At 41.0% G+C, this 13,628-nt stretch overlaps 1 protein-coding gene across 1 annotated transcript in view; it reads right to left on the minus strand.

Moving 5' to 3' along the window:
* Positions 1-13,628, minus strand: part of LOC139765410 (uncharacterized) — a 183,459-nt gene that overhangs the window by 140,205 nt on the left and 29,626 nt on the right. The window lies entirely within an intron of this gene.

Genomic DNA, 13,628 nt, shown 5'->3' on the forward strand with positions numbered 1-13,628 from the left:
AATACTTTGGAAAAATTATTATTATTACTATTATTATTATTATTATTATTATTATTATTATTATTATTATTATTATTATTATTATTATTATTATTATTCTTTCTTTCTTTCAAACCATTCGCCATTTCCCGCGTTAGCAAGGTAGCGTTAAGAACAGAGGACTGGGCCTCTAAGGGAATATCCTCACCTGGCCCCCTTCTCTGTTCCTTCTTTTGAAAAATTAAAAAAAAATTATTATTGTTATCATTATTACTATCATTATTATTATTATTATTATCATTATTATTATTATTATTATTATTATTATTATTATTATTATTATTAATTATTGTTATTATTATGGTGAGGTGCCTGAGGATTGGCGGAATGCGTGCATAGTGCCATTGTACAAAGGCAAAGGGGATAATAGTGAGTGCTCAAATTACAGAAGTATAAGTTTGTTGAGTATTCCTGGTAAATTATATGGGAGGGTATTGATTGAGAGGGTGAAGGCATGTATAGAGCATCAGATTGGGGAAGAGCAGTGTGGTTTCAGAAGTGGTAGAGGATGTGTGGATCAGGTGTTTGCTTTGAAGAATGTATGTGAGAAATACTTAGAAAAGCAAATGGATTTGTATGTAGCATTTATGGATCTGGAGAAGGCATATGATAGAGTTGATAGAGATGCTCTGTGGAAGGTATTAAGAATATATGGTGTGGGAGGCAAGTTGTTAGAAGCAGTGAAAAGTTTTTATCGAGGATGTAAGGCATGTGTACATGTAGGAAGAGAGGAAAGTGATTGGTTCTCAGTGAATGTAGGTTTGCGGCAGGGGTGTGTGATGTCTCCATGGTTGTTTAATTTGTTTATGGATGGGGTTGTTAGGGAGGTGAATGCAAGAGTTTTGGAAAGAGGGGCAAGTATGAAGTCTGTTGTGGATGAGAGAGCTTGGGAAGTGAGTCAGTTGTTGTTCGCTGATGATACAGCGCTGGTGGCTGATTCATGTGAGAAACTGCAGAAGCTGGTGACTGAGTTTGGTAAAGTGTGTGGAAGAAGAAAGTTAAGAGTAAATGTGAATAAGAGCAAGGTTATTAGGTACAGTAGGGTTGAGGGTCAAGTCAATTGGCAGGTAAGTTTGAATGGAGAAAAACTGGAGGAAGTAAAGTGTTTTAGATATCTGGGAGTGGATATGGCAGCGGATGGAACCATGGAAGCGGAAGTGAATCATAGGGTGGGGGAGGGGGTGAAAATCCTGGGAGCCGTGAAGAATGTGTGGAAGTCGAGAACATTATCTCGGAAAGCAAAAATGGGTATGTTTGAAGGAATAGTGATTCCAACAATGTTGTATGGTTGCGAAGCGTGGGCTATGGATAGAGTTGTGCGCAGGAGGGAGGATGTGCTGGAAATGAGATTTTTGAGGACAATGTGTGGTGTGAGGTGGTTTGATCGAGTAAGTAATGTAAGGGTAAGAGAGATGTGTGGAAATAAAAAGAGCGTGGTTGAGAGAGCAGAAGAGGGTGTTTTGAAATGGTTTGGGCACATGGAGAGAATGAGTGAGGAAAGATTGTCCAAGAGAATATATGTGTCGGAGGTGGAGGGAACGAGGAGAAGTGGGAGACCAAATTGGAGGTGGAAAGATGGAGTGAAAAAGATTTTGAGTGATCGGGGCCTGAACATGCAGGAGGGTGAAAGGCGGGCAAGGAATAGAGTGAATTGGATCGATGTGGTATACCGGGGTTGACGTGCCGTCAGTGGATTGAATCAGGGCATGTGAAGCGTCTGGGGTAAACCATGGAAAGTTGTGTGGGGCCTGGATGTGGTAAGGGAGCTGCGGTTTCGGGCATTATTGCCTGACAGCTAGAGACTGAGTGTGAACGAATGGGGCCTTTGTTATCTTTTCCTAGCGCTACCTCGTACACATGAGGGGGGGAGGGGGATGGTATTCCATGTGTGGCGAGGTGGTGATGGGAATGAATAAAGGCAGACAGTGTGAATTGTGTGCATGGGTATATATGTATGTGTCTGTGTGTGTATATATATGTGTACATTGAGATGTATAGGTATGTATATTTGCGTATGTGGACGTGTATGTATATACATGTGTATGGGGGTGGGTTGGGCGATTTCTTTCGTCTGTTTCCTTGCGCTACCTCACAAACGCGGGAGACAGCGACAAAGCAAAATAAATAAAGGAAAAATTATCATTATTATTATCATTATCATTATATTATCATTATACTTTGTCGCTGTCTCCTCCCTTAGCAAAGTAGCGCATGGAAACAGACAAAAGAATGGTCCAACGCACCCACATATACATGTATATACATACACATCCACACACGCACATATACATACCTATACATTTCAACATATACATATATATATATATATATATATACACAGAGATATACACATATACACTTGTACGTAATTCATACTTGCTGCCTTTCTTCATTCCCATCGCCACCCCGCCACACAAGAACTAACACTCACCTACCCCCGCACGCGCACAAGGTAGCGCTAAGAAAAGACAATAAAGGCCACATCTGTTCACACTCAGTTTCTAGCTCTCATGTATAATGCACTGAAACCATAGCTTCCTTTCCACATCCAGACCCTACAAAACTTTCCATGGTTTACCCCAGATACTCCACAAGCCCTGGTTCAATCCACTGACAGCACGTCAAGCCCGGTATACCACATGGTTCCAATTCACTCTATTCCTTGCACGCCTTTCATCCTCCTGCATGTTCAGGCCCCGATCACTCAAAATCTATTTCACTCCATCCTTCCACCTCCAATTTGGTTTTCCACTTCTCATTCCCTCCACCTCTGACACATATATCCTCTTGGTCAATCTTTCCTCACTCATTCTCTCCATGTGACCAAACCATTTCAATACACCCCTTCTGCTCTCTCAACCACACTCTTTTTATTACTACAAATCTCTCTTACCCTTTCATTACTTAATCAAACCACCTCACACCACATATTGTCCTCAAACATCTCATTTCCAACACATCCACCCTCCTTCGCACAAACCTATCTATAGCCCATGCCTCACAACCATATAACATTGTTGGAACCGCTATTCCTTCAAACATACCCATTTTGCTTTCCAAGATAATGTTCTTGCCTTCCACACATTTTTCAACACTCCTAGAAGCTTCACGCCGCTCTCCCACCCTGTGACTCACTTCTACTTCCATGGTTCCATCCGCTGTCAATTCCACTCCCAGATATCTAAAACACTTCACTTCCTCCAGTTTTTCTCCATTCGAACTTAACTCCCAATTGACTTATCCCTCAACCCTACTGAACCTAATAACCTTGCTCTTATACACATTTACTCTCAGCTTTCATCTTTCACACACTGTACCATACTCAGTCACCAACTTCTGCAGTTTCTTACCTGAATCAGCCACCAACGATGTATCATCAGTGAACAACAACTGGCTCACTTCCGACGCCCTCTCATCCACAACAGACTGCATACTTGCCCTCTTTCCAAAACTCTTGCATTCACTTCCCTAACAACCCCATCCATAAGCAAATTAAACAACCATGGAGACATCACGCACCCTTGCCGCAAACCGACATTTACCGGGAACCAATCACTTTCCTGTCTTCCTACTCTCAGACATGCCTCACATCCTCAATAAAAACTTGTCACTGCTTCTAGCAACTTGCCTCCCACATCATATACTCTTAATACCTTCCTCAGAGCATCTCTATCAACTCTCGCATATGCCTTCTTCAGACTATTAAATGCTACATACAAATCCACACATCCTCTACCACTTCTGAAACCACACTGCTCTTCCCCAATCTGATGCTCTGAACATGCCTTCGCCCTCTCAATCAATACCCTCCCATATAATTTCCCAGGAATACTCAACAAACTTATACCTCTCTAGTCTGAAAACTCACCTTTATCCCCTTTGCCTTTGTACAACGGCACTATCCATGCATTCTGCCAATCCTCAAGGACTTCACCATGAGCCATACATACATTGAATATCCTCACCAACCAGTCAACAACACAGTCATCCCCTTTTCTAATACATTTCACTGCAATACCATCCAAACCCGTTGCCTTGCCAGCTTCCATCTTCTGCAAAGCTTTCACTACCTCTTCTCTGTTCACCAAACCATTCTCCCTAACCCTCTCACTTCGCACATCAACTCAACCAAAACACCCTATACCTGCCACTCTATCATCTAACACATTCAACAAACCTTCAAAATACTCACTCCATCTCCTTCTCACATCACCACTACTTGTTATTACCTCCCCATTAGCCCCCTTCACTGATGTTCCCAGTTGTTCTCTGGTCTTATGCACTGTATTTACCTACTTCTAAATTATCTTTTTATTCTCCTTAAAATTTAATGACACTCTCTCACCCCAACTCTCATTTGCCCGCTTTTTCACCTCTTGCACCTTTCTCTTGACCTTCTTTCTGCCTCTTTCTTTTATACATCTCCCACTCATTTGCATTATTTCCCTGCAAAAAATCGTCCAAATGCCTCCCTCTTCTCTTTCACTAATAATCATATTTCTTCATCCCACCACTCACTACCCTTTCTAATCTGCCCACCTCCCACGCTTCTCATGCCCCAGGCATCTTTTGCGCAAGCTATCAGTGCTCCCCTACATACATTCCATTCCTCCCCCACTCCCCTTACGTCCTAGGCTCTCATCTTTTTCCATTTTGCACTCAGTCTCTCTTGGTACTTCCTCACACAAGTCTCCTTCCCAAGCTCACTTATTCTCACCACTCTATTCACCCCAATATTCTCTCTTCTTTTCTGAAAACCTCTACAAATCTTCACTTCGCCTCCACAAGATAATGATCAGACATCCCTCCAGTTGCACCTCTCAGCACATTACCATCCAAAAGTCTCTCTTTCGAGTGCCTATCAATTAACACGTAATCCAATAACGCTCTCTGGCCATCTCTCCTACTTACATAAGTATACTTATGTATATCTCTCTTTTTAAACCAGGTATTCCCAATCACCAGTCCTTTTTCAGCACACAAATCTACAAGCTCTTCGCCATTTCCATTTACAACGCTGAATACCCCATGCGCACCAATTATTCCCTCAACTGCCACATTACTCACCTTTGCATTCAAATCACCCATCACTATAACCCGGTCTCGTGCATCAAAACTGCTAATACACTCACTCAGCTGCTCCTAAAACACTTGCCTCTCATGATCTTTCTTCTCATGACCAGGTGCATAGGCACCAATAATCACCCATCTCTCTCCATCCACTTTCAGTTTTACCCATATCAATCTAGAGTTCACTTTCTTACACTCTATCGCATACTCCCACAACTCCTTTTTCAGTGCTCTTGTCCTCTCGCCAACCCCTGACTTTACTCCCAAAACATTCCCAAACCACTCTTCCCCCTTACCCTTGAGCTTCGTTTCACTCAGAGCCAAATCATCCAGGTTCCTCTCATCAAACACACTACCTATCTCTTCTTTCCTCATCTTGGTTACATCCACACACATTCAGACACCCTAATCTGAGCCTTCGAGGAGGATGAGCAATCCCCCCATGAATCCTTCTTTTGTTTCCCCTTTTAGAAAATTAAAATACAAGCAGGGGAGGGTTTCTAGCCTCACACTCCCGTCCCTTTTAGTCGCCTTTACGTCGTGCGGGTATAAGTTTTACTTCAATCAAGATATACAGAATATAATTCAGCATTTCTATATAAATGGAATAAATTTCAAAGAAAAATAGATCTTGTACTGTTATTCACCATTATACATACAACATACAGCTAAAATATGAACCAAAGCATTCCTTTATTCCTAAAGAGAAAGAAAAATCACTTGTTCATAGTATAAAAAAAATACTGCAAGTGCATTTATGATCGTGATTCTTTTACCCAACAAATAATCAGTCTTATATATATCAATAAGATATATAGCACAAGAAGGAAATTCCACCGTATTTCATTCATATCCATATCCAGAAAAATCATCATTCTCATTTTCATCCTCATGATGACTGCTTGGCATAGACAAAGTGTCACTCTCCATTTACACTAGATTAGTGATAACGCCAAAATATGAAATTAATCATGAAGATCATATATAAAGTTAATGTTTTCTACATACTGAGGTATGATGCCACCGATCTTTAGTGTACTGAATGCAGGGTGATTTTTGGAAGAAATTCTTTTGAAAAAATGTGCATCTTATACAAAGCAGAGTATGGTAATTCAAGCTAACTTTAAACAATCGTTTATTTCTTAAAATATCTATATTTATACCTCCTCCACTGCATAGTCAGAGAAACAAACATCTTCCTAAGTTTTGGTGAAACCACTACGGAAAAAGTGATGCATCTGGCACATGTAAATGTGAAACAAGTGAACAGTTGGCAAGCCTAAGGAACCTTGGAAACTTGTGTACAGAAATTTTATCACTCCTCTCATTTCCTTCAAGGTTACAAATCTGATACTTGCTCTTTCCATACTGGCTGTGGTGTATTCACCGGGATTACTTGTAATGACATACAGATTTGCGGCTTGAGTGACTATGGTTTCCACAGAAAAAGTTGTTTACAAAACGCTTGAGAGTAAGATTCGATACTGACAATGTTTCATGAATCAAAACATGACCCAGGAACATCTCTGTTGCCAATATCATCTTAGAACAGCTCATAATTGAACAGCATCATGGAATAACACAACTACTTTCAAAATAAAAATGTCATTGTCATTTATTCTTTTGTAATAATAATCTCAGATATTTTAGATCTTGCATTCAGCAAGCAACTCACAAGAAGTTTCTCTTTTGCCAGGCATACCAAATGATTTGATGTAGATGGAAAAAAAGCGTCATTATGTTTCACCAGTTTCAATTGTCTTCAAATGAAAGAGGAAAGACAGTTATTTCAATGAGTGTTCATCTCTAGCATTCTTTAATGACCAATTTATCTCTTTTTACCTTTCTCCTTTATTTACATTAAATGACACCCATGTTCTAATTCCTTCACTGCAGTTTTCACAGAGGTTTCAGCAGTTCTAGTATATATATATTTATATACTCCATTCAAATAACTCCCCATTTTCCAGTAAAAACTCAAATTGTTCAGCTCTATACATATGCCATGATCATATATCCTTTTTCAGTTCAGGATCCCCCATCTTGTATCCTCCTTTACCATAGTGTCAAACAAGCAATTTATAATAACTCCTTTTCTTCTGAGACAGCATGGGTAATTGAATGCCCTAACAAGGTCAAATATTTTTAAAACTAACCACCAAACCCCTGGTAGAAAAATAAAAGCTTACCCCTACCTCACACTTCAGTGTCCTATGCTCATAGATCACCTCACCCCGAACAAATTTAACGACGACAAAGCACATACACACAGAACTAACCTGACAAGTACCAAACAACCACCCACCCAACTCAGTCTTAAACTCCTACCCACCAGACCATTACAAGTAAGTATTCCTAAACAAACATGGGTCATACCTTTTTGTTTATTCTCTGGATATTACCATTCCTTACAACACTACAAACACCATTTCAGCATATCCCAAAAACTCATCATGCCTACAATGTAAACACCATAAAAAAGACATCAAGCATTTACCACTTAACTGCTCTGAATTCCCTGCCTACTGACTCACACATATCACTACGCTTTAGAACCTACGGCCCCGATTGGTAAACAGGGCCAGTGTCCCAAGTGCTGCAGGAGCCTTGTGAAAATAGAAGATATCAAGGGTCGGGTGGCTTGAATATCTTCCCCACCTACATCACTTTCCATAAGAGGGGAAAAAAGGAGAAAGTAAAATGATAATATCTTACCCTCTAATGATCAGTCATCTTTTCTGGATGCTACCTCATGGGAAACAGCAAACATGTATGAAAATATCCGTCGGGTAAGGGAGAAACTATACCGCCATGTTCCCTGCATGTTGTAAAAGACGACTAAATGGGACAGGAACAAAACACTGGAGACGGATGTACAAATGAACATATACATATATACATTCATGTACATAGACATACAAAATATCTATTCATATTACATTTATTTATTATACTTTGTCGCTGTCTCCCGCATTAGCGAGGTAGCGCAGGGAAACAGACGAAAGTATGGCCCAAGCCACTCACATACACATGTATATACATACACGTCCACACACGCACATATACATACCGGTAAATTTCAACGTATACGCATATATACACAGACATAAACATATATACACATGTACATAATTCCTTCAAGTCGCCACCCCGCCACACATGAAATGACAACCCCCTCCCTCGGCATGCACGCAAGGTAGCGCTAGGAAAAGACAACAAAGGCCAAATTCGTTCACACTCAGTATCTCGCTGTCATGTATAAGGCACCGAAACCACTCCTCCTTTTCCACATACAGGCACCACAAAATTTTCCATGGCTTACCCCAGACGCTTCACATGCCCTGGTTCAATCCACTGACAGCTGTCAATGGATTGACACACACACACACACACACACACACACACACACACACACATATATATATATATATATATATATATATATATATATATATATATATATATATATATATATATATATATATATAGGGATAGGGGACAAAGAATAATTCCCACGCATTCCTCACGCGCCCTAGAAGGCAATTAAAGGGGACGGGAGCGGGGGGCTGGAAACCCTCCCTTCCTTGTATTCTTTTCAAAAACGGGAAACAAAAGGAGTCACGCAGGGAGTGCTCATCCACCTCGAAGGCTCAGATTGGGGTGTCTAAATGTGTGTGGATGTAACCAAGATCAGAAAAAAGGAGAGATAGGTAGTATGTATGATGAAAGGAACCTGGATTTTTGGCTCTGAGTGAAACTTAGCTCAAGGTAAAAAAAAATAGTGGTTTGGGAGTGTCTTGAGAGTAAAGACAAGGGTTAGTGAGAGGACAAGAGCAAGGGAAGGAGTAGCACTACTCCTAAAACAGGAGTGGTGGGAGTATGAAACAGAGTGTAAGAAAGTAAACTCTAGATTGATATGGGTAAAACTGATAGTTGATGGAGAGACATGGGTGATTATTGGTGCATATGCACCTGGGCATGAGAAGAAAGATCATGAGAGGCAAGTGTTTTCGGAGCGACTACGTGAGTGTGTTAGTAGTTTTGATGCACGAGACCGAGTTATAGTGATGGGTGATTTGAATGCAAAGGTGAGTAATGTGGCAGTTGAGGGAATAACTGATGTACATGGGGTATTCAGTGTTGTATATGGAAATGATGAAGAGCTTGTAGATCTATGTGCTGAAAAAGGACTGGTAATTGGGAATACCTGGTTTAAAAAGAGATATACATAAGTATACGTATGTAAGTAGGAGAGATGGCCAGAGAGCGTTATTCAATTACGTGTTAACTGATAGGCACGTGAAAGAGAGACTTTTGGATGTTAATGTGTTGAGAGGTGCAACTGAAGGGATGTCTCATCATTATCTTGTGGAGGCGAAGGTGAAGATTTGTAGAGGTTTTCAGAAAAGAAGAGAGAATGTTGGGGTGAAGAGAGTGGTGAGAATAAGGGAGCTTGGGAAGGAGACTTCTGTGAGGAAGTACCAGGAGAGAATGATTACAGAATGGAAAAAGGTGAGAACAAAGGACGTAAGGGGAGTGGGGGAGGAATGGAATGTATTTAGGGAAGCAGTGATGGCTTGCACAAAAGATGTTTGTGGCATGAGAAGCATGGGAGATGGGCAGTTTAGAAAGGGTAGTGAGTGGTGGGATGAAGAAGTAAGATTATTAGTGAAAGAGAAGAGACAGGCATTTGGATGATTTTTGCAGGGAAATAATGCAAATGACTGGGAGATGTATAAAAGAAAGAGACAGAAGGTCAAGAGAAAGGTGCAAGAGATGAAAAAGAGGGCAAATGAGACTTGGAGTGATAAGAGTATCATTAAATTCTAGGAAGAATAAAAAAAAAAATATTTTTGGAAGGAGGTAAATAAACTGCGTAAGACAAGGGAAGAAATGGGAACTTCAGTGACGGGGGCTTATGGGGGAGGGATAATAAGTAGTTGTGATGTGGGAAGGAAGTGGAGTGAGTGTTTTCAAAGTTTGTTGAATGTGTTTGATGATATAGTGGCAGATATAGGGTGTTTTGGTCGAGGTGGTGTGCAAAGTGAGAGGGTTAGGGAGAATGATTTAGTAAACAAAGAAGAGGTAGTAAAAGTTTTGCGGAAGATTGAAGTCGGCAAGGCAGCGGGTTTGGATGGTATTGCAGTGGAATTTATCAAAAAAGGGGATGACTGTATTGTTGACTGGTTAGTAAGTTTATTTAATGTATGCAGGACTCATGGTAACGTGCCTGAGGATTTGCGGAATGCTTGCATAGTGCCATTGTACAAAGGCAAAGGGGATAAATATGAGTGCTCAAATTACAGAGGTATAAGTTTGTTGGGTATTCCTGGGAAATTATATGGGAGGGTATTGATTGAGAGGGTGTAGGCATGTACAGAGCATCAGACTGGGGAAGAGCTGTGTGGTTTCAGAAGTGGTAGAGGATGTGTGGATTAGGAGTTTGCTTTGAAGAATGTACGTGAGAAATACATAGAAAAGCAAATGGATTTGTATGTAGCATTTATGGATCTGGAGAAGGCATATGATAGAGTTGATAGAGATGCTCTGTGGAAGGAATTAAGAATATATGGTGTGGGAGAAAAGTAGTTAGAAGCACTGAAAAGTTTTTATCGAGGATGTAAGGAATGTGTACGTGTAGGAAGAGAGGAAAGTGATTGGTTCTCAGTGAATGTAGGTTTGCGGCAGGGGTGTGTGATATCTCTATGGCTGTTTAATTTGTTTATGGGTGGTGTTGTTAGAGTTATGGAAAGAGGGGCAAGTATGCAGTCTGTTGTGGATGAGAGAGCTTGGGAAGTGAGTCAGTTGTTTGCTGATGATACAGCGCTGGTGGCTGATTCGTTTGAGAAACTGCAGAAGCTAGTGACTAAGTTTGGTAAAGTATGTGAAAGAAGAAAGCTGAGAGTAAATGTGAATAAGAGCAAAGTTATTAGGTACATTAGGGTTAAGGGACAAGTCAACTGGGAGGTAAGTTTGAATGGAGAAAACCTGGAGGAAGTGAAGTGTTTTAGATATCAGGGAAAGGATTTGGCATCGGATGGAACCATGGAAGCGGAAGTACATCATAGGGTGGGGGAAGGGGCGAAAATTCTGGGAGCCTTGAAGAATGTTTGGAAGTCGAGAATATTATCTCGGAAAGCAAAAATGGGCATGTTTGAAGGAATAGTGGTTCCAACAATGTTATATGGTTGCGAGGCGTGGGCTATAGATAGAGTTATGCGGAGGAGGGTGGATATGCTGGAAATGAGATGTTTGAGGACAATATGTGATGTGAGGTGGTTTGATCGAGTAAGTAATAACAGGGTAAGAGAGATATGTGGTAATAAAAAGAGTGTGGTTGAGAGAGCAGAAAAGGGTGTTTTGAAATGGTTTGGTCACATGGAAAGAATGAGTGAGGAAAGATTGACAAAAAGGATATATGTGTCAGAGGTGGAGGGAACGAGGAGAAGTGGGACACCAAATTGGAGGTAGAAAGATGGAGTGAAAAAGGTTTTAAGTTATCGGGGCCTGAACATGCAGGAGGGTGAAAAGCGTGCAAGGAATAGAGTGAAGTGGAACGATGTTGAATACCGGGGTCGACGTGCTGTCAATGGATTGAACCAGGGCATGTGAGGCGTCTGGGGTAAACCATAGAAAACTCTGTGGGGACTGGATGTGGAAAGGGAGCTGTGGTTTCGGTGCATTATTACATGACAGCTAAAGACTAAGTGTGAACGAATGTGGCCTTTGTTTTCTTCTTCTAGCGCTACCTCGCGCACCGGAGGGGGGAGGGGGTTGATATTTCATGTGTGGCAGGATGGCAGTGGGAATGAATAAAGGCAGACAGTATGGATTATGTACATGCGTATATATGTATATGTCTGTGTGTGTATATATATGTATAAGTTGAAATATATAGGTATGTGCATTAGCGTGTGTGGACGTCTATATATATACATGTGTATGTGGGTGGGTTGGGCCATTCTTTCGTCTCTTTCCGTACGCTACCTCGCTAACGCGGGAGACAGCGACAAAGCAAAATAAATAAACAAAAAAAAATAGGAGCGTGAAAGAGAGACTTTTGGATGTTAATGTGATGAGACGTGCAACTGGAGGGATGTCTGATCATTACCTTGTAGAGGCGAAGGTGAAGATTTGTAGAGGTTTTCAGAAAAGAAGAGAGAATGTTGGGGTGAAGAGAGTGGTGAGAGTAAGTAAGCTTTGGAAGGAGACTTATATGAGGAAGTACCAGGAGAGAATGAGTACAGAATGGAAAAAGGTGAGAACAAAGGACGTAAGGGGAGTGGGGGAGGAATGGGAAGTATTTAGGGAAGCAGTGATGGCTTGCGCAAAAGATGCTTGTGGCATGAGAAGGGTGGGAGGTGGGCAGGTTAGAAAGAGTAGTGAGTGGTAAGATGAAGAAATAAGATTATTAGTGAAAGACAAGAGAGAGGCATTTGGACGATTTTTGCAGGGAAATAATGCAAATGACTGGGAGATGTATAAAAAAAAAAAAAAAAGGCAGGAGGTCAAGAGAAAGGTGCAAGAGGTGAAAAAGAGGGCAAATGAGAGTTGGGGTGAGAGAGTATCATTAAATTTTAGGGAGAATAAAAAAAAAATGTTTTGGAAGGAGGTAAATAAAGTGCGTAAGACAAAGGAACAAATGGGAACTTCAGTGACGGGGTCTAATGGGAGAGGGGGGGGGGGTGATAACAAGTAGTGGTGATGTGAGGAGATGGAGTGAGTATTTTGAAGATTTCTTGAATGTGTCTGATGATAGAGTGGCAGATATAGGGTGTTTTGGTCGAGGTGGTGTGCAAAGTGAGAGGGTTAGGGAGAATGATTTAGTAAACAAAGAAGAGGTAGTAAAAGCTTTGCGGAAGATTAAAGCCGGCAAGGCAGAAAGTTTGGATGGTATTGCGGTGGCATTTATTAAAAAAGGGGGTGACTGTATTCTTGACTGGTTGGTAAGGTTATTTAATGTATACATGACTTATGGTGAGGTGCCGAATGATTTGCGAAATGTTTGCATAGTGCCATTGTACAAAGGCAAAGGGGATAAATGTGAGTGCTCATATTCCACATGTATAAGTTGGTTGAGTATTCCTGGGAAATTATATGGGAGGGTATTGATTGAGAGGGTGAAGGCATGTACAGAGCATCAGATTGGGGAAGAGCAGTGTGGTTTCAGAAGTGGTAGAGGATGTGTGTATGAGGTGTTTGCAAGTAAAGCTGTCTGTGGCATGAGAAGCGTGGGCGGTGGGCAGATTAGAAAGGGTAGTGAGTGGTGGGATGAAGAAGTAAGATTATTAGTGAAAGAGAAGAAAGAGGCATTTGGACGGTTTTTGCAGGGAAATAATGCAAATGAATGGGAGGTGTATATGAGAAATAGGCAGGAGGTGAAGGGAAAGGTGCAAGAGGTGAAAAAGAGGGCAAATGAGAGTTGGGGTGAGAGAGCATCATTAAATTTTAGGGAGAATAAAAAGATGTTTTGGAAGGAGGTAAATAAAGTGCGTAAGACAAGGGAACAAATGGGAACA

The sequence above is a fragment of the Panulirus ornatus genome, chromosome 55 (genome assembly GCF_036320965.1).
Source record: "Panulirus ornatus isolate Po-2019 chromosome 55, ASM3632096v1, whole genome shotgun sequence".
NCBI classification, from domain to species: Eukaryota; Metazoa; Arthropoda; class Malacostraca; order Decapoda; family Palinuridae; genus Panulirus; species Panulirus ornatus.